Source organism: Arachis hypogaea, chromosome 16 (assembly GCF_003086295.3).
Source record: "Arachis hypogaea cultivar Tifrunner chromosome 16, arahy.Tifrunner.gnm2.J5K5, whole genome shotgun sequence".
NCBI lineage: Eukaryota > Viridiplantae > Streptophyta > Magnoliopsida > Fabales > Fabaceae > Arachis > Arachis hypogaea.
Genome location: NC_092051.1, coordinates 53,641,216 through 53,662,272, shown reverse-complemented (window position 1 = coordinate 53,662,272; position 21,057 = coordinate 53,641,216). Strand labels below are relative to the sequence as shown.

Sequence of the window (21,057 nt, the reverse complement as noted above, 5' to 3'; positions counted from 1 at the left end):
AAAATTCCTTCCGGGCAAGTTACCACCGGTTATCGGTCAAGGTAAAAAAACTTTCCACAAATAGAAGTTGAGGGGTCCGGGGAATTCCCAACAAGCGGGAATTGGTTGAGTGAGCCAAATCTCGGATTTAGACAGTGTGTTTCTTAGGTTTGGAAAAAAAGCGCCCGAAGAATTCAAAATTTAGACTGGAAGGGAATTGGCCGGAATGTAAAATTTTGGCGGGAAACGTAAAAAGCGACAAGGAAAATTTGAAAAATGGCGGAATCTTAAAATTGCAATGAAGTAAAAGAGCAGAAAAAAGCTAAAATTGCTGAAAATTAAAAGGGAATGGGTGGGTGATTGGCAATGGAATTTAATTGCCAGAATGGTAAAGAGAAAGTGGAAATCAGAAATGGGGAATTCATTGGGTTATAGGAGATATTGAGATCTCCGAATCAAAACATTTTTATCTCTTCCTCAACCAATGGCGTTCATTTAAATTTTGCTTGGCAATCTTATATGATTGGATCCCAATCCCATGGCTCACCAATTCTCTCTAAAAAAAACCAAATTCCCAATCCCTTGGTTTTTAAAATGTTCATAAGAAGAGATGATGCTCGATCACTGATATACCACACAGTTTCATGAACCACATTTGGTAGGATTACATGTCAACAATATCCATCCAAACCCCAATCCAATTTCACTGTGAGAAAGCTTCTCTAGCATGAATCTCCATTCCTTTCCAAGGTTCCGAAGGATTCCAATTATGGGTTAGTTTCTTCCCAAGACAACTACCCAATGGAATTAGATCGAGAAGCTTTCTAACAAAATTCAAGAGAAAAGATTGAAGAAGAAGATAAACTATTATTGATTCATTGGAATTACAATAGAGCTCCCTACGGGGCCCAATTCTAGAGGCCCTCCTACCTTCCTTTCATTTGCCGTTGGGTTTATGATCCATAATCTTGATGAGGCTGCTGATCCAAATTCTGTAACATTCATTGAGCCAACTTAGTGAAATCAAATAATGACACATGACTCAACAAATTGAAATTTCAGACTCATCAATCCTTCAGCCCAATCCCATAAACCATGATATTCAATTGGGTTTCATACCAGAGTAAGTTTAAGTTAATGTTTGTGCTCAAATACTAACTTAAACCGCAATATTTTTGGCCCAGAAACCTTTTCCAAGAGTGGCGTTTAAGTTGCAGTTTAAGCTTAAACTGCAGCTTAAACGCCAGACACTTCCAGTGATGCCTTTGTGGAAGCACGTTTAAGCTTCAGTTTTAGGTTAAACTGAAGCTTAAACGTGGAAATGGAAGAAGGCAGCCCTGGAGGGTCACTTAGTCGAACACGTTTAAGCTTCAGTTTAAGGTTAAACTGAAGCTTAAACGTGGAGATAGGAAAGGCAGCCCTGGAGGTCGAACACGTTTAAGCTCCAGTTTAAGGTTAAACTGGAGCTTAAACGTGGAAGAGGGGAAAGAGCAACCCTGGAGGAGAAAACTTGGTCGAACACGTTTAAGGTAAACTGGAGCTTAAACGTGGAATGCTCCTGGTGCCTTTCTTCCTTCTGGCGTTTAACCTCCAGTTTAAGGTTAAACTGGAGGTTAAACGTGAAAATGCTTCTTTGGTGAGAGTTTGTGTCGAACACGTTTAAGCTCCAGTTTGAGGTTAAACTGGAGCTTAAACGTGGAATTGCTCCCATGGTGAATTTCCCACTTCTGGCGTTTAACCTCCAGTTTAAGGTTAAACTGGAGGTTAAACGTGGAAATGCTCTTTGGTGAGACTTTCATTCTGGCGTTTAACCTCCAGTTTAAGGTTAAACTGGAGGTTAAACTTCAGTTCCAGCATTTCTTAGCCTTCATGATTCTGGCATTTAAGCTCCAGTTTAAGCTTAAACTGGAACTTAAACTCCACATGTGATATTCAAGCTTCCTTTATTGGTTTGTTGCTTCCTTGCCTAGCCTCTTCTTCCCTGAAATCATCCAAACAATTGCATCAAAGTCTTGCAAAATTTCATGAGAAATCTTCCATTCATAGCATTCAAGTAATATAACTAAAAACTCATGGAATTTGCATCAAAATCATACTGTTTGGATGGTTCATTGCTTTGTTATTCATTTAACCATTCTTGGTTACTTTAAGCTCAAGAAAATGCATAAAACCACTAAAACTAACAGAAAAATGCTAGTGAAACTAGCCTAAGATGCCTTGGCATCACAACACCAAACTTAATACTTGCTTGTCCCTAAGCAAGTCCTGAGTTATTTGAGAAAAAAGCATGAACAGAAAGCAATCCCATTGGCTATATTAGTAAGCACTTTAAGTTCATCAGAAGGGTTTTATGCAGAAAGTTGCAGCATCACTTTTTCATTCTTATCAGGTAAGATTATCACTTTTTCATTGCATCCATCAAACACTGCTATGGCCTCTTGTTACTCTTATGTCCTTGGCACTTTTCTCTTCTTTGTTTTTCTTTTCTTTTTCTTAGAGCTTCTTTGCTCCTTGTTTGCTTAGTGTCATGTGTTGCACCAGCCTTTGGCATTTTCTTTTTCTTATCAGTGCACTACACATATCCACTCCAGGCATTTTAGTTCACATTTCTTCTTGAGACATTGGTGCCCAGCACCTCTTTGTGTGACTAAATGTTTTGTATTTAGGTTGCTCTTGATAATGGACTTTTGGTTGATAATCCCGGGTTAGTTAACCCAAGTTACCAAGTGTTGAAACACTCCTCAGAACCTATTCATCCAAGCATATCCTTAATACATAAACACCACAGGCATTTGTCTCAGAAGTTCAAACCATTGGTGCCTAGCTTATTTTCTCAATTTTTTTTTTTTTTTGCTTTTTGGTTGCCCTTTTTCAGTGGCTTTTTCTTCTTCTTTTTCTTTCTTCTTCATGGCCAAAGATATTTATTCATCAAGATCCATAGAAAGTTTCAATTTCTACACAAAAAATGATAATTCTACACTCTATTTCCAGTGATCTGACTTAGACAATCAAGCATGCATACCACCACTTAATTCTACTTGATTTGTCACTAATTGAGCCAAGTTACTTTTGTTCAAACTTTTCTTTTATTTTTGGAAACAGAACAAGCATGGCAAGCATTTGATTAAGAAGGTGAAGTTATATCCAAACATCAAGGCATTCACTTTATTCAAAGCACTAAACAGACAAACATACTAGAAACTTTACATTCCAGACAGATTCAACAATTTCAGTTTATACCAGAACAAGCATGCTTTTGTTTACCCATTTTAAAGAAATGTCAAGGAACAACACCACCTTGTGAAATTTCTTGTTTTCTCTTTGTTGCCAGGAACAATTTGATTTCTCCTTCTTCTCCTAGTTGTTGCTTCATGTTCTTTCTAAAATCCTTGTTTCCTTTCCTGTTAAGAGTGATGAAGTTGCTTGCTTCTCAAGCACTTGAGTGGTTAGCTCAACTATGTATGGGCAAGTGTCTGAGTCTTAAGTTGGTGTGTGAACACCAAACTTAGTCTCCTACTTACTTCTCTGTTCTTTGAATCCTTGAATTCTCCTTGGAATGAAGTTGCTGCTAAGGATTTTAAGCATTTCTGTGATTGCTTAGAATGGTTGTTCCTTTCATATAATTCAAAGGTTGTTGTGTTCAGTTGAGCTTAATGGTGGAACACCAAACTTAGAGTCACACATTCCCCTTTGAATTATTGATCCACGAATTCATTGTTTGGTGTGAAACACCAAACTTAATTCTTTGCAATGCACAGAAACTACTTCACCTTTTTATTGAAACAAATAAAAGAAACAGCAAGGGAGTATTACCTCAGGTTGGGTTGCCTCCCAACAAGCGCTTCTTTAACGTCATTAGCTTGACGGTCAGCTGCCTCAGTTGAGGTGATATTTAACCTTGTCCTTCTCCTCCACATCTCCCAAGTAATGTTTGAGTCTTTGACCATTCACCGTGAAGGTTCGTTGTGACTTTTCTTCCATGATTTCTATTTGTCCATATTAGGAGACTTTGGTGACCAGGAATGGTCCAGACCACCTTGATTTTAGCTTCCCTGGAAATAGCTTCAGCCTAGAATTGTAGAGCAATACTTTTTGTCCCTCCTCAAATTTCCTTGGGGCTATGTTGCTGTCATGCTTCTTCTTTGCTCTTTCTTTGTAAATTTTGGCATTCTCATAAGCTTCAGCTCTGAATTCTTCCAACTCTTGAATTTGCAACATCCTTCTTTCTCCAGCAGCTTTGCTGTCCAAGTTCAAGAGTTTCAAGGCCCAGAATGCCTTGTGCTCCAACTCCAGTGGCAAATGGCAAGCTTTTCCATATACTAGTTGGTAAGGAGACATTCCAATTGGTGTTTTGAAAGCTGTCCTATATGCCCAAAGAGCATCATCTAGCTTAATCGACCAGTCCTTCCTTGAAGTTCCCGCAGTCTTTTCCAGGATTCTTTTGAGTTCCCTATTAGATATTTCGGCTTGCCCACTCGTCTGTGGATGGTATGGTGTGGCTACCTTATGTTTGACTCCATATTTTAGAAGCAATGCCTCTAATGGTTTGTTGCAAAAGTGGCTTCCTCCATCACTGATGATTGTTCTTGGAACCCCAAAACGGCAAAAAATGTGTTTTCTGAGGAAGTTCATGACTACCTTATTATCATTGGTTGGAGATGCTATTGCTTCAACCCATTTGGAGACATAGTCTACTGCCACAAGGATGTAATTATTTGAGTATGAGGTGGGAAAGGGTCCCATGCAATCTATCCCCCATACATCAAACAATTCAAGTTCCAGAATGAATTGTTGTGGCATTTCATTTCTTCTTGGCAGGTTCCCCGCTTTCTGGCATTCATGGCAGTGCTTCACTAGTTCCTTTGCATCTTTGAAGATAGTGGGCCAATAAAACCACACTGCAACACCTTAGCTGCTGTTCTTTCTCCTGCAAAATGTCCTCCATAGGTGGAGCCATGGCAGTCCCATAAGACTTCCCTTCCTTCTTCCTCTGATATGCATCTTCTGAGTATGCCATCCGAACATTTTTTGAACAAGTATGGTTCGTCCCAGATGAAGTATTTGGCATCATTTACCAATTTCTTCCTTTGATGCTTATTAAATTCCAACGGCAAACTCCCAGTGGCCTTGAAGTTCGCTATGTCTGCAAACCAGGGTGCTTTGTGAATTACCATGAGTTGTTCATCAGGAAAGCACTCATTTATATGTGTGCTTTGTGCGCTTCCTTCTTCACATTGTATCCTTGATAAATGGTCTGCCACCTTGTTCTCTACACCCTTCTTGTCTTTGATTTCAATGTCAAATTCCTGCAACAAAAGAACCCATCTAATAAGTCTTGGTTTGGATTCTTGTTTAGGAAGTAAGTATTTTAAAGCTGAATGATCAGTGAAGACAATGACTTTAGATCCAATGAGATAGGATCTAAATTTGTCAAATGCAAAGACTATTGCCAAGAGTTCTTTTTCAGTGGTTGTGTAATTCCTTTGGTTATCATTCAAGACCTTACTGGCATAATAAATCACATGTACCAAATTGTCTTTCCTTTGTCCTAACACTGCCCCAACAGCAAGGTTTGATGCATCACACATCAGTTCAAAAGGTAAGTTCCAATCAGGTGGGCAATGATAGGTGCAGAGGAAAGTTTTTGCTTTAAAAGTTCATAGGCTCGCATGCAATTTTTATCAAATACAAAGGGTGTATCAGAGACAAGCAAGTTACTCAAAGGTTTGGCTATTTTAGAAAAGTCTCTAATAAACCTTCTGTAAAAGCCAGCGTGTCCCAAAAAACTCCTAATTGCCTTGACATTACTTGGTGGGGGTAATTTTTCAATGAGTTCCACCTTAGCTCTGTCCACCTCAATGCCTCTATTCGAGATTTTGTGGCCAAGGACTATTCCTTCTGTGACCATGAAATGACACTTTTCCCAGTTTAATACTAGGTTGGTCTCTTGGCATCTCTTAAGCACCAAGGCAAGGTGGTGTAGGCAGCTAGGAAAAGAATCTCCAAACACAGAAAAATCATCCATGAAAACCTCAATAAATTTTTCAATCATGTCTGAAAAGATGGACAGCATGCATCTTTGGAAAGTGGCAGGTGCATTGCACAATCCAAAGGGCATGCGTCTATAAGCAAAAACTCCATATGGACAAACAAATGATGTTTTCTCTTGATCTCTAGGATCAACTACTATCTGATTATAGCCTGAGTATCCATCCAGAAAGCAATAGTAAGTATGTCCTGCAAGCCTTTCAAGCATTTGATCCATGAATGGGAGTGGGAAATGATCTTTTCTGGTGGCTTCATTGAGCTTCCTGTAGTCTATGCACATCCTCCACCCAGTGACAGTTCTTGTGGGTATGAGTTCGTTCCTCTCATTTGGCACCACAGTTATGCCACCTTTCTTGGGCACTACATGGATGGGACTAACCCATGGGCTATCAGAAATGGGGTAGATTACCCCTGCCTGCCATAACTTCATGACCTCTTTTTGTACCACTTCTTTCATGACGGGATTCAATCTTCTCTGAGCTTGAATGTAGGGTCTAGCATCCTCTTCTAACAAGATTTTATGCATGCATATGGATGAACTTATCCCCTTTAAATCAGCTAGGGTCCATCCAATGGCGTCCTGATGAGTTTGTAGCACATTGATCAATTTTTCTTCCTGTTCTTGGCTCAGGGCAGAGCTAATGATAACAGGATAGCTCTCATTACTACCCAAGTATGCATACTTGAGATTAGGGGGCACTGCTTTGAGCTCAGGTTTTGGTGCTTCCTTCTCTTCTTTCACTCTATCTGGCATGCTTGGCATGGTTGTTTCAGCAGCCTTGATGTCACTATCTTCAATATCCTTGGTGAACTTCTCCTCTGCCACTTCCTTTGTTGTTTCCTCAAAGGTTTCTTGTACTGCAATGTCCACTACATCCACCCTCATGCATTCCTTTAGTGATTCTGATGGATAGCTCATTGCCTTGAATACGTTAAACACCAATTGCTCATCATGTAGTCTAAGAGTGAGCTCACCCTTTTGGACATCTATGATGGCTCCTGCAGTAGCCAGGAAGGGTCTTCCCAGAATTATTGAAGCTTCGGCTTCTTCCTCCATATCTAATACCACAAAATCGGCAGGGAATATGAAATCTCCCACTTTTACCAACAAATCCTCAACTATCCCATGAGGGAATTTAAAGGTTCGGTCTGCCAATTGGAGGGCCATTCTTGTTGGTCTGGCTTCCTCAATCTCCATTCTTCTCATCATTGTTAGAGACATCAAATTGATACTGGCCCCTAAGTCACACAAGGCCTTCTCCACCATGACTTCTCCTATGATGCAGGGGATTTGAAAACTGCCTGGATCCTTCAGTTTCTGAGGCAATTTGTGTTGAATGATGGCACTGCATTCTTCAGTCAACAACACAGTTTCCTCATTTCTCCAGCTTCTCTTTTTGGTCATTAATTCCTTTAAGAATTTTGCATAGAGTGGCATTTGCTCTATTGCCTCAGCAAACGGGATGTTGATTTGAAGCTTCTTGAAAATCTCCAAAAATCTGGAGAATTGGCCATCCTTTTCACCTTTCATCAAACGTTGAGGATATGGTGCTTTGGGTTTATACGGCTTCAGGACCTCTTTTTCTTTTTCTCTTGTTGCAGACGGTGTAAAGGATTGTCCCTGTTCCTTGTCTCTCACATTTTCCTTTGCTTCATCCTCTGTGGGTTCACTTGAGATCTCCTTCAGCTTTTTTCCACTTCTGAGGGTTATGGCTTTACATTCTTCCCTTGCAATAGCCTTGGCAGCATGAGAAACACTTGGCCCAGGGATTTGCTTATACAAATACCCAATTTGATTTTCTAACTTCTCGATGGCAGTTCCTTGGTTTTGCAAGTTGGAAATTACTTCTTCCTTAAAAGCTTTCAATTCGGTTATGTCTTGACCCATGGTTGCAAGCATTCCTTCTATCCTGTTTAATTGATCTTGAAATTGTTGGTTCGGATTAGGTTGGGTAGGTCGATTATTTTGGCCTTGATATGATGGTTGGGAGTAAGTGTTTTGTGTGGCTTGGTATGATCTTTGGTTGGAGTTTTGGTATGTGGAATTGTTATGTTGGTTATGGTTGTAAGGTTTGTGGTTTTGTGGTTGGGTTTGTTGGTTCCCCCACCCAAAGTTTGGGTGGTTTTTCCATCCTGGATTGTAAGTGTTGGAATGTGGATCATATGATTGCCTTTGTTGATTTCCTACATAATTGGCCTCTTCCCAATCACCTCCTTCAGTGCTTTCTTCCTCTTGCTCTTGTGTGTGTATTGCAGCCACTTGCTTTGTTTCTAATTTCCTGGTGAGCTCTGCTAGTTGCTTGGCAAACACCTTGTTTTGGGCTAGAATTGTATCAACATGGTTCAGCTCCATGACTCCCTTAGTGTTGTGTCTCTCTGATGCATAGTAGTACTCATTCTCAGCCACTGTTTCAATCACTTCAATGGCTTCTTCCACAGTCTTTTTCCTGTTCAATTAACCTCCTGATGAATGGTCCACAGCCTTCCTTGATTCATAAGAAAGTCCATCATAGAAAATGTGCAATTGCACCCAGTCATGGAACATGTCTGGTGGGCATTTTCTTGTCAAATCCTTGAATCTCTCCCATGCCTCGTAGAGAGTTTCACCATCTTGTTGTCTAAAAGTCTGAACCTCAGATCGAAGCCTATTGACCTTTTGTGGGGGGTAGAAACGTGCCAGAAACTTACTTTCCACCTCGTCCCATGTTGTTAGGCTCCCCCTTGGGAATGATTCCAGCCACTTAGCTGCCTTGTCCCTAAGTGAAAATGGGAACAAAAGCAGTTTATAGGCATCTTCCTGGACTCTATTGGACTTCACAGTGTTGCAAATTCTCAGGAATTTTGTGAGGTGTTGGTTTGGATCTTCATTAGCACTCCCACCAAATGAACAATGATTCTCCACAAGTGATATTAGCTGTGGTTTGAGCTCAAAATTGTTGGCCTGAATGGGTGGTTTCTGAATGCTGCTACCACAATTCCCAGAGGTTGGGTTTATGTATGAACTAAGAACCCTCCTCTCAGGAATGGCATTGTTTCCATCAGCTCTCTCATGGTTGTGAACTTCTCTATCCATGTTGAGATCTAGAGCTTCCTCAAAATTGTCCTCAGATTCTCCTTCAGATTCTTCTTCTCCCAGTACTCTCTTCCCTCTTGCTTCCCTTCTAAGTCTATGAAGGGTCCTCTCTGGTTCGGTATATGGAGGAGTTGATGTCTCTCCACTCCTACCTGTCATACAAGAACACAGCACAGGCACCAAACAAGTGAAATACTCTTGGTTAATGGAAGAGTATGGTCAGAGCAGTTGAGGAATTAATTCAAACAGTTAGTGAGTCAGTGAGTTAGTTGCTTGAATTTAAAGGCATAAAGAAAGAAAGCATGTAACAGAGTGCAGAAATTAAAATTCAACAAGTAACTTGAACAGAATTAACAAAGCAAGAAAAATGCTCAATCTAGTTAACTTCCAATTTGAGAATTGTCAATCGAAAACCAATCCCCAGCAACAGCGCCATAAACTTGATGCGCATAAACTTCTTATGCCACGATTTAGGAAATTGCACGATCGGCAAAATTCCTTCCGGCAAGTGCACCGGTTATCGTCAAGTAAAAACTCACAATAGAGTGAGGTCGAATCCCACAAGGATTGGTTGAGTGAGCAATTCGGATTAGAAGTGTGTTCTAGTTGAGCGGAATCAAAATTTAGATGAGAATTGCGGAATGTAAAATTGGCGGGAAACGTAAATGACAAGAAATTGAAATGGCAGAATCTTAAATTGCATGAAGTAAAGAGCAGAAGCTAAATTGCTGAAATTAAAAGGGAATGGGGGTGATTGCATGAATTTAATTGCAGAATGTAAAGAGAAAGTGGAAATCAGAAATGGGGAATTCATTGGGTTATAGGAGATATTGAGATCTCCGAATCAAAACATGTTTATCTCTTCCTCAACCAATGCGTTCATTTAATTTTGCTTGGCAATCTTATATGATTGGATCCCAATCCCTTGGCTCACCAATTCTCTCTAAAAACAAACAAATTCCCAATCCCTTGGTTTAAATGTTCATAAGAAGAGATGATGCTCGATCACTGATTATACCACACAGTTTTATGAACCACAATTTGGTAGGATTACATGTCACAATATCCATCCAAACCCCAATCCAATTCACTGTGAGAAAGCTTCTCTAGCATGAATCCTCCATTCCTTTCCCAAGGTTCCGAAGGATTCCAATTATGGGTAGTTTCTTTCCCAAGACAACTACCCAATGGAATTAGATCGAGAAGCTTTCTAACAAAATTCAAGAGAAAAGATTGAAGAAGAAGATAAACTATTATTGATTCATTGAATTACAATAGAGCTCCCTAACCCAATGAAAGGGGGTTTAGTGAATCATAGCTCTGAATTCAATTACAAAGATATTAAAACTAGCCAAAATGAAGATAAAGTCCCTTCCTAACTTAAATTCTATCCTATTTATACACTTTCTATATTGAGCTTCTGTTGTGTTTCTTGGGCTTTGAGGCCTCTCCCTGCTTTCCTTTTGCCTTGGGTTTATGATCCATAATCTTGATGAGGCTGCTGATCCAAATTCTGTAACATTCATTGAGCCAACTTAGTGATAATCAAATAATGACACATGACTCAACAAATTGAAATTTCAGACTCATCAATCCTTCAGGCCCAATCCCATAAACCATGATATTCAATTGGGTTTCATACCAGAGTAAGTTTAAGTTAATGTTTGTGCTCAAATACTAACTTAAACCGCAATATTTTTGGCCCAGAAACCTTTTCCAAGAGTGGCGTTTAAGTTGCAGTTTAAGCTTAAACTGCAGCTTAAACGCCAGACACTTCCAGTGATGCCTTTTGTGGAAGCACGTTTAAGCTTCAGTTTTAGGTTAAACTGAAGCTTAAACGTGGAAATGGAAGAAGGCAGCCCTGTAGGGTCACTTAGTCGAACACGTTTAAGCTTCAGTTTAAGGTTAAACTGAAGCTTAAACGTGGAGATAGGAAAGGCAGCCCTGGAGGTCGAACACGTTTAAGCTCCAGTTTAAGGTTAAACTGGAGCTTAAACGTGGAAGAGGGGAAAGAGCAACCCTGGAGGAGAAAACTTGGTCGAACACGTTTAAGCTCCAGTTTAAGGTTAAACTGGAGCTTAAACGTGGAATGCTCCTGGTGCCTTTCTTCCTTCTGGCGTTTAACCTCCAGTTTAAGGTTAAACTGGAGGTTAAACGTGAAAATGCTTCTTTGGTGAGAGTTTGTGTCGAACACGTTTAAGCTCCAGTTTGAGGTTAAACTGGAGCTTAAACGTGGAATTGCTCCCATGGTGAATTTCCCACTTCTGGCGTTTAACCTCCAGTTTAAGGTTAAACTGGAGGTTAAACGTGGAAATGCTTCTTTGGTGAGACTTTCATTCTGGCGTTTAACCTCCAGTTTAAGGTTAAACTGGAGGTTAAACTTCAGTTCCAGCATTTCTTAGCCTTCATGATTCTGGCGTTTAAGCTCCAGTTTAAGCTTAAACTGGAACTTAAACTCCACATGTGATATTCAAGCTTCCTTTATTGGTTTTGTTGCTTCCTTGCCTAGCCTCTTCTTCCCTGAAATCATCCAAACAATTGCATAAAAGTCTTGCAAAATTTCATGAGAAATCTTCCATTCATAACATTCAAGTAATATAACTAAAAACTCATGGAATTTGCATCAAAATCATACTGTTTGGATGGTTCATTGCTTTGTTATTCATTTAACCATTCTTGGTTACTTTAAGCTCAAGAAAATGCATAAAACCACTAAAACTAACAGAAAAATGCTAGTGAAACTAGCCTAAGATGCCTTGGCATCAATTTAGTCAAGCGAATCAAGATTTAGTTGATGGTTTTGTGACTTGCAGAATTAGATTGCATTGAAGTAAAGAGAACAAGAAATAAATGACTGAAACTTAAAGAACAAGAAACTAAATGGCAGAAACTTAGAGTGCAAGAAATGTAAATTGCGGAATCTTAAAGTGCAAGGAATGTAAATTGTTTGAAATGTAAAGGGGATTGGGATGTGGATTTGCAGAATTTAAACAAGGAAAAATTAAATTGCATCAAACAGAAGAGAGAAAGGGAATTGGGATTGAACCGGATATGAAGCAGAAAAGTAAAGGAACATAGAAAGTAGTAAACAGAGAAGTGAAATGGGAAATTTAGATCTCAGGACCCAGAGACTAGAAAACCAAGTCTAGATCTCAATGCCTTCCTAGATCCAACAAGAAAAATTGCAAGGAAATTGTAAATTGCAAAGAAAAGAGATGAAGAACAATGAACCGGAAATGAAATTCAATTAACAGTAAAGAAACAGAGAGATCCAAGATTGAGATTGAAACAGAATTTCTTCAATTCTCCAATCCAAGATCCAAGACAAATGTAAAATGAAATTGAAAGCAATGAAAGCAAGAAATTAAAGTTCACTCAAGTTCAAAAGCTCTCCGAAAACTATTATGAAAATTCTAAAAAGAAAGCTCTCCGAATAACTTGAATTCTATCCTATTTATACACTTTCTTCCAATGATCTTCAAGCCTTGAGTTGGGCCTTTGCTCTTGGTGGAATTGGGTTGAAAGAGGCCTTGGTTGATTGCTCTTGAAGTTTGGAGAAGAACCGAAGTGAACCAATTGAACCGGTTTTGAGGTTAGCAAAAGTTGGACCATAAGTTTGAGCCAAAGTTAGGGGTCTAACTTTGGCTCCAACTTTTCATATCAGTTGGCACATTTTTCTGGTTTGGACGTTGGTGCCAACGTTAGGGGTCTAACTTTGACCCTAACGTTGGCAATACCTTGTGTGCTAGTGGCGCCAACGTTAGCCTCCAAGTTAGGGGGCTAACGTTGGCGCAAACGTTGGCCCTTCTCCCTTTGTAATTCATGTGCCAACGTTAGCCTCCAAGTTAGGGGGCTAACGTTGGTGCAAACGTTGGATAGCCAGGGAGGAATTCATGTGCCAACGTTAGCCTCCAAATTAGGGGGCTAACGTTGGCGCAAACGTGGGATGGCCAGGGAGGAAAATTCAAGTTCGAACGTTAGCCTCCAAGTTAGGGGGCTAACGTTGGGGCTAACTTCATGCTTCCTGGTTCAATTTCACTTATTCCATTGTCCTCTCTTCACTTCTAGCCATTCCTCTTTGCTTCAACCTTTCTCCAAGCTTTCTTCACCTATCATTAATCAACCAAACTCATCAAAGCTATGCTCAAAATCATGAGATCTTCATTCTTTCATAATATGCAACAAATATAGCATAAAACCTCATGAAATGGCATGAATTCATATATGGTTGGTTCAATCAAGGGAAACATGAAAATCTACTCAAATAGCTTGCTTGTAGCTCAAGAAAGTGCATAATTCTAATGAAAACAAAAGAAAAAGACTAGTTAAAATAGGCTAGGATGACTTGTCATCAGTTAGTGGTGTCAACATTAAGTGAAAGTGTAGGTTCGAGAACGTTAGTGACAATCACCTTTTTCACTAACGTCCACGTTAACTAGGTCAACGTGGCTTCTAACGTAGTAATGCCAATCCTTCGAGAACGTTAGTGACACTTACCTTTGTCACTAACGTTCCAATGTGCCCCTATTTCCCACGTTAGAGTCCACATTAACTAAGTTAACGTGGCTTCTAACGTAGTCATGCTAGCCATCTCCAATGTTATTGACAAAGGTGAGTGTCACTAACGTTGGCTCATCATCTCTTTATCCACGTTAGCTTCCACGTTAACTAAGTTAACGTGTGAGTTAACGTTGCTCATGGTGGCTCTTGGTGGTTCACCCCAACGTTAGTGACAAAGGTAAGTGTTACTAACGTTGGCTATCAATTGCTCTCTCCACGTTAGCTTCCACGTTAACTAAGTTAACGTTGGAGTTAACGTGGCTTATGGAGGCTTGGCCAACGTTAGTGGCAAAGGGAAATGTCACTAACGTTGGCTTCTCTTTTGCTTCTTAACGTTAGAGTCCACGTTAACTAAGTTAACGTGGCTCTTAACGTGGCCACTTATGAGCTTGGTCCAACGTTAGTGACAAAGGTAAGTGTCACTAACGTTGGCTCCATTTTCTTTCTTCCACGTTAGAGTTCACGTTAACTTAGTTAACGTGACTCTTAACGTGGGTTATGATGGCTTTGAGGGCGTTATTGGCGATTACTTTTCTCATTAACGTTGCAAGCTAGCTCCCATTCCACGTTAGTGGTCGCGTTAGTTAGACTAACGTGGCTACTAACGTGGTTCTTCCTTGCTTCTTTTGTCCTGAAATCAAGCAATAAAGTGCATCAAAGTTCTAATCCAAATCATGAGACATGCATCCTCTAATTTGTCATATAATTCATGCAAAATTCTCGTGAAATCATGTAAAGTGCACAATGTATGCTTGAATCAAGATGTAAGTGAATATCTACCCAAAACTAGCTTATTTTCTAAGAAAATGCATGAAACTACCTTAAAAATAGTAAAGAAAAGGTCAGTGAAACTGGCCAAAATGCCCTGGCATCACAACACCAAACTTAAAGCTTGCTTGTTCCTAAGCAAGTACTGGAACAAGAGAATGATGAATGGAATGCCAAGAGAAAATGAGTCATTCTTATGGAAGTCATGTCCCTGGTTTTATGGTGGTTTCATGCATAGCAACTTAGGTTCATTCCTTCACTGCCCTTCAGGCCTTTATCATGTTCTAGAATACTCACTTGATTGCATTCCATGAAACTTTTATTCATTGATCCTTTTGTTGTCATTTCAGGGCTTATTTGTGTTCTTAGGCTAAGTGCTCATTAAGGGGGCAACTCTTTAGAATAAGCTTTCAGCCAACACTCTCGAACCAGTTGGTTCAAGGTGCTAGGTGTTGAAGCACCCCTAAGGACTTACTTCCTGAAGTCTCTCCCCCATACATACACACCACAGGCACATGGTTTGTTTATTTACTTTCCTTGAGGTCTTGGTGTCCAGCACCTCTTTGGGTTACTAAATGTTCTGTAGCAAAGATTACTCTTGATAGTGGACTTTCAGCTGATAATCCCGGGTTAGTTAACCCAAGTTACCAGGTGATAAAGCACCCCTGAGAGCTTAGTAATCCAAGCAGATCCTTGGTACAGGAACACCACAGACACATCCCTCAAGACTCAAACCCTTGGTGCCTAGCCTCTTTTCTTGCTATTTTTATTTTATTCTTCAACTTTGATTGTTTTTTCCCTTTTTCTTATTAGGATCTTGTTATTTAGCTAGTCTCATGGGGTGTGTTCAAGCATATGATTCATGACAGATAGTTGTCTTCCCACCTTGTGGTTGAACCAACTTAGCTAACTTATGACCACACCACAAACTCAGGGACTTACTCCATAGTATGAACTCTACTCTGGTCTTTTATAAAACACTCATTCTCTTTTCATTTGATTCAAAAAGACAAGCATACAATTAAGTAAGGAAATGATGCAGTAATAACATTCAGACTAGAAAACACAGCCCTAATCAACAAAAAGTTTAAAAGACAGAATTGAAAAAGGTTCAAACTAATAAGGAAGCATGTTCTATTTCATACAAGATCTTCCTTATTTAAATCATAGAAAAAAATGGATCAAAGAGGGAACTCCACCACCTTTTACTCATGAGGTTGCCCATGCTCTCCCTCTTGCTCGTCCTCTTTGTGTTTACTTGTTGCGCTTGAGCTCCCACCTCCTTTGCCTTTTCCAATCAACTTTTTCCAGAAGCCAGCATCTTCCATCTTCTTCTTTAATGTTTCCTTCTGCTGTTTCACCTTCCTTTCTTCTTGTTCTACAAAATCTTTTTGGACTTCATCATATGTAGGGATGGCATAGTGTAGATGATGCATATGACTAGACATGTAGTTCAACTTGGCTTGAGTGCTTACGTTGAACTCCTCCCTATGTAGTTGCCGTCCTTCATTAAGTACACTGAACTCGTTGAATGCTTTCATCTAAGCTAGCTGCCGCTGGTTGAGTTCTTGCAAGCACTTATTTTGACGCTCTTGCCTTTCATTCACTTGGTTGATGGCTTGAGTGAGCTGGGAGTAGTGTTCCTGTTGCTGCTCCATTTGTTGTTTCTACCACTCTTCTTGTTGGCTCATCCAGTTGGACTGAAGGTTTAGTATTTACTCTTGTCCTTCCATATGTCTCATCCCCAAGTCTTTAATGGCTCTTAGAAGATGATTCAGATTCAAGTTGGTTGGGTCATGCTGTTCTTCTTGTTGATATTCTTCCTGATGAGACTCTTCTTGATGGGCTCCTTCTTTTGGTTTTCGCTTTCCTATTTGAGGTCTTCTTTGTTGTTGGGCGGGCGTAGTACAGATCTGACGCTGGAGTGTAACTAGCCTCCCAGGGTTCACCCAGTCTGGATTGCTATCCTCGAAAACTACCTTGGCTTTTGTGCACAATCTGAGAATGGTGCTGGGGTACCAAAGCCTGGCACCCGAATCAACCTTCTCAGCTGACTCTTGAATGCCCTCAGCTATGAGTTCATGCACATTGATTTCTCCACCCTGTACTAGGCAATGTACCATAGTCGCCTGATTAATATTGACCTCTAAATTATTTGCAGCTGGGAGGATAGACCTCCTCACCAGTTCAAACCATCCCTTGGCTTCTGGGCTAAGGTCTCCCCTCTTGATGAACCGGGGTCTCTTATCTGCATACCTTTCCTAGTCAGCTCCTATGACACATATGTCAGTTACTATTTCTTCGAGTTCATCATTGTCAGGGCTCTTACTTATCCTTGCATGATAACTAAGCTCATCAAAATGTGGTGATTTCAGCTGAAGGGCTCTTGTTATAGCATTTGGGCTGAAGTCCACCTCTTTTCCTCTTACATAGCTTTTGAAGGTTGGGGCTTTGGTTTTATCTTCTCTAACTACGTTTGCATAGAACTCTTTGATGAGGTTTGCATTGATCTTCCCTTTTGGGTTCGTGAGCCTTTGCCACCCTCTTTGTTCAATTTTCTCTCGAATCTGTGGGAATTCATCCTCGTCAATTTGGAATGTTAACTCAGGCAGTATCTTTTTGAGCTTTATCCGTTCAAATTCGAGCTCATGGAACGCAGTTTTGAATCTCTTCTCATCAAAAGGGATGCTCTCCATTGGTTCCTTCCTCTTTTTCCTCTTGGAGCTTGATGCTGCCATGAATTTGAGTTGCTGTGTGAAGAGAGTGGAAGGTATGGATAGATAAGGAATTTGGTTGGTTAGGACAAGGTGTGATGAAGGAATTCGGATGCCAAAGGTGTGAAGTGTGAGAAATAGCACTTTGGGTGTGAAGGGGAAGTACGGAGTAGGATTCACTTATATAGGGAAGTGAGGAGGAGATGAAAGGTGTGGATTGATGGGGTTGGTGTATGATGAACGGATGGGGTTTTGTATGGAATAAGCACAAGGATTACCAACTTTATGATGGGGTTGGTTCAGTTTCCAAGTTTGTTCTTCTTCCAATGTTGCATGGCAACCATTCCCAATGCATTCCCTCTTGAGACACGTGTGAAATATTCTCCTTTTGTGTTATCCGAACCTTCCTCATTTAATTGTCCAATCAATCCCCTTCAATGCTCTTTTACCTTTTCCTATAAAAAAAAATACTAAAAATTAATATCATTGAAAAATTAAACTTTATGGCTAGAATAATAAAGAAAAAGAACTAGATTGTTTATTCATGAACACCAACTAACTAACTAACTGTGTATATTTATATGCACATTGGTGGCACCTTGGGTGACACCAAACTTAGTTTGTAGCACTGTGATGAAAAAGTTTTGTTCAAGGCTCCAAGACTAGCATGCTCTGAATTGCATTCATGCTTTCTTGGCATGCTTTGAACACCACTTATTCTTCACTATATATTGCATAATAAGGATTTTACCAAGTGTTTGTCAAGTTTGGGTTAGAATTCATGAATATTGACTTATTCACTATTTTCTAAAAGCATATAAAACATGGGTTGCCTCCCATGAAGCGCTTCTTTAGCGTCACTAGCTTGACGTTTCTCCTTCATCAGGGAGGTTGATAATGCTTCAAGTCCTCCCCTCTTGCTGTGGACCTATATCCATTGGTTGTATCAATGATCTCTACATGTTCCAAGGAGAGAACTCTGTTGATAGTGAAGACCTTAGGTAACTGAGATGGTACAGTGGGGAGATTAGGGGGGATATCTGGGAAGTAAGCTGAGATCACTTTATCCCCTGGAGAGAAGTCCTCGGTAGGGATCTTCTTATTCCTCCACCTCCTTGGTACCTTCTTCTTTGTTCCTTGTGATGTTGTCTTACTCTTTGTGACCTCCTCTTCTAAGGAAATGTGGTTACTGGTCTCACATTATTCTGGTGGTTTAGGTTCCTGCTGATTTTCTTTGAGCTGTGGCAGTTGCTGTTTGCCTTGTTCATCAATCAAGGGAGTTCCTAGATGTGTTGGTTGTGCTTCAGTGCCTGTTTCTTCCTTCAGTATCTCACTGTGATCCTTCCTTGGTTCCTTGTTCTCTTGATCTGTTTCTTTTGAGTGTTTGAAAACAGTGAAGGTGAGCTGTTCATCATGGATCCTCAAGATTAGCTCCCCTCGCTCCACATCTATGAGTGCTCTGGCTGCAGCTAGGAATGGTCTTCCCAATATGATTCGGTGAGTGTGACTCTCTTCCATGTCCAATATGACGAAGTCTCTGGGAAGAAAGTATTTCCCAACCTTTACCAACACATTCTCCCTAACTAATTCAAAGCTACTCCTATATATACTACTCTTTCGAACTTCTAGTTGGCTCTTCAAGTCTTGGGTATGGGCCTCTGAATCTTGAGTTTGAAGCAGTTATCCTTTTCATTGGGCTTAGCTTTGCTTGCAGAGAGAAAAGGTGAAGTAGGCAGGGACTTTGACTCAGGACGTTAGTGGTGTCAACGTTAAGTGAAAGTGTGGGTTCGAGTACGTTAGTGACAATCACCTTTTTCACTAACGTTCCTAACCTAAATATGATCACGTTGACTTCAACGTTAGTGGCACTAACGTGACCACTAACTTTGCCTCTTGGTCCTTCGCACACGTTATTGGGACTTACCTTTCCCAATAACGTGGAGAGTCCTCCCTTGTCCCTACATTAGCGTCCACGTTAACTAGGTCAACGTGGCTTCTAACGTAGTAATGCCAATCCTTCGAGAACGTCAGTGACACTTACCTTTGTCACTAACGTTCCAATGTGCCCCTATTTCCCACGTTAGAGTCCACATTAACTAAGTTAACGTGGCTTCTAACGTAGTCATGCTAGCCATCTCCAATGTTATTGACAAAGGTGAGTGTCAATAACGTTGGCTCATCATCTCTTTATCCACGTTAGCTTCCACGTTAACTAAGTTAACGTGGGAGTTAACGTTGCTCATGGTGGCTCTTGGTGGTTCAACCCAACGTTAGTGACAAAGGTAAGTGTCACTAACGTTGGCTATCAATTGCTCTCTCCACGTTAACTAAGTTAACGTGGGTGTTAACGTGGCTTATGGAGGCTTGGCCAACGTTAGTGACAAATGTGAATGTCACTAACATTGGCTTCTCTTTTGCTTCTTAACGTTAGAGTCCATGTTAACTAAGTTAACGTGGCTCTTAACGTGGCCACTTATGAGCTTGGTCCAACGTTAGTGACAAAGGTAAGTGTCACTAACGTTGGCTCCATTTTCTTTCTTCCACGTTAGAGTTCACGTTAACTTAGTTAACGTGACTCTTAACGTGTGTTATGATGGCTTCGAGGGCGTTATTGGAGATTACTTTTCTCATTAACGTTGCAAGCTAGCTCCCATTCCACATTAGTGGTCACGTTAGTTAGACTAACGTGGCTGCTAATGTGGTTCTTCCTTGCTTCCTTTGTCCTGAAATCAAGCAATAAAGTGCATCAAAGTTCTAATCCAAATCATGAGGCATGCATCCTCTAATTTGTCATATAATTCATGCAAAATTCTCATGAAATCATGTAAAGTGCACAATGTATGCTTGAATCAAGATGTAAGTGAATATCTACCCAAAACTAGCTTATTTTCTAAGAAAATGCATGAAACAACCTTAAAAACAGTAAAGAAAAGGTCAGTGAAACTGGCTAAAATGCCCTGGCATCAACCAATGTTGCCTCAAACGTGGAGTTGGAAAATTTTGCAAGCCTGCTAGTGCTGGCGTTGGAGGGAATGTAAGAGGTCCAACGTTACCTCCAACGTCTTCGATGGTTTTCAAAGGCTGGTCCAGAGAAATTTTGGGCGACGCGTACGCCTCGATGACGCGTACGCGTCGATGACACGTACGTGTGAATATGTAAAGCATGCACACGCATGAGTTGCACACACGCGTAGGATGGCAAAATTTACCATCGACGCGTACGCATCGGTCACGCGTGCGCGTGACAGAACGAACGTTGGAGGCCCAACGTTGCCTCAAATGTTGCCTCCAACGTCCGCGAGGAGCAACCCAAAATTGGATTTGAAAAATTTCAGTCGACGCATACGCGCGGATTACGCGTATGCGTGGATGCATATTTTGGCCAGACACGCCAACGCGTGAGCGACGCATACATGCAAGACTCTGTTTTGATGTGTACGCGTAGACGTCGCGCACGCGTGGGTGGAAAAACGTTGGTGCACCAATGTTGAGTCAAACATTGGCACCAATGCTTACTCTTTTGGAAATCATCTCTCAAAGCCAACGTTTGACTCAACGTTTCCTTCCAAACGTTGAGGCCAACATGGACACCAGCAGTGATAGAATTTAGCACCTTTGCAGTGAATTGTCAATTGTCCCACTTTAACATCACTGAGACCCACTCTTGCTTGCTTCAACAAGGCCCAATCCAAGGACTTGAAGACCAATTTGGAAAGTGTATAAATAGAAGCAAATTTGATTTAGAAGAGAGCTAGTCAGTAGGGAATTGGGAGATGTGTAGTTAGTTACAGATTTGATCTTTTGCATTTTCCTTTTTTTGGATTTTCCTTCTGCCTTTTCTCTCTGTAACTTTCTGTTTCTGGTTTTACTTGAGCAATGAGGAAGTAAACCCCAAATTCATTAGGGAGAGGAGCT

The 21,057-nt window shown here is 40.6% G+C and overlaps 1 non-coding gene and 1 pseudogene across 1 annotated transcript; one reads left to right on the top strand and one right to left on the bottom strand.

Annotated features, from left to right (window-relative positions):
- The window catches only part of LOC112757091 (peptide methionine sulfoxide reductase B5-like), a 64,363-nt pseudogene that overhangs the window by 29,536 nt on the left and 13,770 nt on the right, over positions 1 to 21,057 (bottom strand).
- On the top strand, positions 8,571 to 8,674 carry LOC112759874 (small nucleolar RNA R71). Its single transcript, XR_003180338.1, has one exon. It is a non-coding gene; the product is annotated as a small nucleolar RNA R71 (small nucleolar RNA).